Source organism: Lutjanus erythropterus, chromosome 6 (genome assembly GCF_056507025.1).
Source record: "Lutjanus erythropterus isolate fLutEry1 chromosome 6, fLutEry1.hap2, whole genome shotgun sequence".
In the NCBI taxonomy this organism is placed as follows: domain Eukaryota; kingdom Metazoa; phylum Chordata; class Actinopteri; order Lutjaniformes; family Lutjanidae; genus Lutjanus; species Lutjanus erythropterus.
The window spans coordinates 4,140,951-4,145,079 of NC_139322.1; positions in this window are offsets into that span (position 1 = coordinate 4,140,951).

Below are 4,129 nucleotides of genomic sequence, written 5' to 3' on the forward strand. Positions count from 1 at the left end.
CCGGCAGGTTGGACATCGTCCCCCGACTGAAGACTCACCGGACAGGTGAGGGAGGAGGGGGGAGGAGGAGGAGGACAGCCTACCTGAGGAGGACAAAGTCACAAACGCCGACAATGTTCAACAAGTGAACCCGTTGTTCACGCTCACGTGCACTTGTTTCTCCTGTTTCTGTCACGTGACGTGACCCGGTTTACACAGTGAAACGCGTCTGAGGAGGAAACAAGACGTGAATAAAGACACTTTGACACAAAAAAGTGCTTCCTGTAGATATCCATTAGAACTACAGACTAAAAACTACATTTTTCTGTCTGAGCAGAACAAACCGACAACAAAACGTTTAAAATGTGTAAATATATACATTGAAGTAAAAAGAGCACTGTTGCACAATTAAACTTACTCAAATTAAAGATAAATAAATAAAACAAATTTGAGTGCTGTCAGGACCTGCGAGTGGGAGAATCCATTAACTAAGTTGTTTGCTAGCTAGCTAAAAATTAACAAAAGGTTACTTTATTTGCTAGCTAGATGAAAAGTTAATAAACATTCCATTATATGGTACGTAGGATAAAAAAATTTAACAAAACATCACATTATTAGCTAGTTAGCTAAAAAGGTAACAAAACATACATTATTTGCTAACTAGATAAAAAGTTAAAACACTACATTATTTACTAGCTAGCTATAAAATTAACAAAATGTTATAATATTGCTAGCTAGACCTAAGCTGAACTTTAAATCTGTCCTTTTAATTTCTTTGATAAACTTGATTTTGCTCAGTTCATCTTGAAAAGGATGCCATTTTAAAACATATCAAGTTTAAAGTTAATCCTGCATCACAGCTTAAATTGGAGTTTTGGTGCAAGTAAAATAAATTTAATGTATATTTAAAGACTAAGCTGAGGTTCTAGGAGATGATTATGCTACATTTTTCTGAATTTTAAGCTAGTTTATAAGTTTAGTGCAACATAATTTAAAGTTTAACCATGATTTAACTGGGATATTGAAAAAGGGATTGATAGTTTTTTATCTATCTGTGGCAAGACCATTTACACATAAATATATTATTTGATTTTATTTTTTTTTTATATTGTTGAGTATCAAATTTCTCCTACCTTATATCCTATTAAAGGCTAATATAGATATATATAATATATAGAGCTATATTTGCTTTACAGGTTTTGCAATATCCTGCAATATCCAAAATTAAGATAAATTACAAATTTTCTATAGATATCACAACATCTATGGTGAATTCTTTCAGCCACAATTATCTTGTAGTGAAACTCTGATATTGTGACCTCCCTAATTTGCTTTTAATATAAAATCAGATATTTATTTGGCAAAATTCTTTGACAATTTAATCCGTAATCAGGACTACATGGGGTGAAGATACTATTGTTTTGTTCCCTCTGTATGGTCAGAGAGGAGAGATGATAAGAAATACATGAAATATTAAAAAACTCACCAGACATCATTTTGACGCTGCCTCCTGTTGCAGGTGGGCATGTGAGAGATAAAATGGTTTCATATTGAGGTGAAGAGAGCAGAAGCGGCCACCGGGGGGCGACAGATACTGACACACACACACACACACACACACACACACACACACACACAGTCAGGTTTGAAATCAACACCAATACAAACCAAACGCAGCATCTGACCAGTGGTTCCCAGTGACAAACTCTTCATCATCCTCCTCTTCCTCCTCCTCCTGACTCAGTCAGACATTTTGACTTGTCATGGCAGGAAAAGCACAAGTGTTAATGACATTAAGGACGGCTGTGACAGAATGAGCAATACGACAACTCTGAAACTGAAGCAGCTAAATGGAATTCAGCCATCATTACTTTTATTATTTATGCATTTTTGGACCGTGGGACGTAAAAAGAAGCCTGCTGTCATCACTGTGATGTGCACCAGAGGTTGACCCTCACTGTCAGTCAGGACACTTTTTCTTCAGCCAGCATGGCTCTCAGAAGTGTGAAGTAACTAAGTACAAATACTATATTACTGTACTTAGTAGATTTTTTCAGGTATCTGTACTTTATTTGAGTTTTTATTTCTCTGACAATATTTTACTTTTACTCCCTATATTTTAACACAAATGTCTTTACTTTCTACTTCTTACGTTTTCTAAACAGGCTTGTTAGTTTAGTTTTAATGCACTGGAGGGGAATTATTGATTATTTTTATTTTGCATCATTGCACGCCGCCTTCACGGCATCAAGACTGATTTCAACTTAACTGGATGAGACAATAACACACAGAAAAGACAATTCCTTGGTGTGTCCATCAGAGCTTCACGCACAACAGACATAACAGGACAAAAAAGATGTAACAAAAATGAAAAGATGTAACAAGACGAAAAAACATAAAATATGCAAAAGACATAATAAGACATACAAAGACATAACAAAATTAAAAAATATGTTACAAGACAAAAAAGTCATAATGAGGTGGAAGTATGTGACAAGATGAAGCAAACAAGGGGAGACTCAGCCTTGGAGAAAAGGTGAAGTTCAGTTGTCTTTACACAGAAGCTGTCAGTAGAAATGTCTTTTAGAGGACAACTTTTTACTTCTATACTTTGAGGACATCTCAGAGCCTGAACTTTTCACTTCTACTGCAGTAAAGAAGTTGAATCAGTACTTCTACTTCCTTTTCTTTACACAACTATCTGTACTTCTACTTGAGTACAGAATGTGTGTACTGTCACCACCTCTGATGACTCTGTGAATGACACTGGATGGATTTCAGTTCAAGTTTGGAGGCCGCAGACGCTCATAATTCCTCCTAAAGCCCTGACATGCCAAGTTGACTTGACAGACATCATTTGCACCATGTTTTTAGCCTGAATCTTCGCTGTAGATCTTTAGCTTGGAGCCACGTTCATGTGCATGCGCACACCATCTGAACTGGGTGTGTGAGGTATGACGGACAGCATGTCGGGGCTTTAGGAGACTTGGATTACACCAGACAAGCAGTATGGAGGCAGTTAATGTTTTTCGTTTAGTTTTTTTTTTTCTGTTTGAAACACTGGTTGGGCAAATATAGGCCTCAAAACATATATAGTATATCTGTGAATGATTATACCTTATTACATTTGGTAAATATTCAGTTCTGATTGGTCACTTATAACATTCTAAGGTCCGTTATTTCAGTATAACAGACTGTTGCTATGAAGAGCAGACCATTGCTATGGACATAGTTCTGATCACAGACTCCAGAGGAGTAATAAGATGATTTTTAAATCCCTAAAATCATTTTAAAATTAATATTTTCTGTTAATTTGTTGTTGTTTTTTTTTGTTTGTTTTTTTGGTAGGTAACCATGTAATAAGCAGGATAATGTACAGTGAGCAGGTCATTATTGTGAAATAAACCCCAGCAGGTTGATGCAGGACCCCGATGCGACCCCTGAAAGGGTTTATTTCATAATGAGCTGCTAACTGTATGTCCATTATCCCGCTTATTACATGGTTACTTACAAAATAAATAAATAAATAAATAAATAAATAAAAAATTTGGCAGACATTTGTGTCACACAAAACATTAATTGAAATTATTTTATGACTTTATTTCACAATACTGACCTGCTCACTGTACATTATCATGCTTGTTACATGTTTTTTATGAACAAAAAAAAAAGCCAATAATTTGGCACAAATATTAATTTTAAAATGATTTAGTGATTTAACAATGATTTTATTGCTCCTCCAAAGTCTATTATCAGAACTGAGTCTATAGCAACGGTCTGTTATACAGAAATAACAGACCTTAGAATGCTGTAATTGACCAATCAGAATCGAGAATTTAACAAAGTCATTTAAAATAATGCCAATAATAACCTTCTCACTGTACATTATTCCTTATCTATACCCCATCTATGGTATTTTTCATCAGGATCGTATAAAATCATAATTTAAAATATATTTTAAAAAAAGCCCCTCAAAATATAATAAACATGAACAAATAACAACACTGACATCACAGTCTACCAGTCTTTGTCTGCGTACGGCGCCATGTTTGACTGAAGTCACATGACCTGAGTTCTGCCTCTGAAGTGGGCGGATACAGAAACCGTTCAGCTCCACGTGGGGTTAAAGAAGAGACCGAGCGAGACTGAG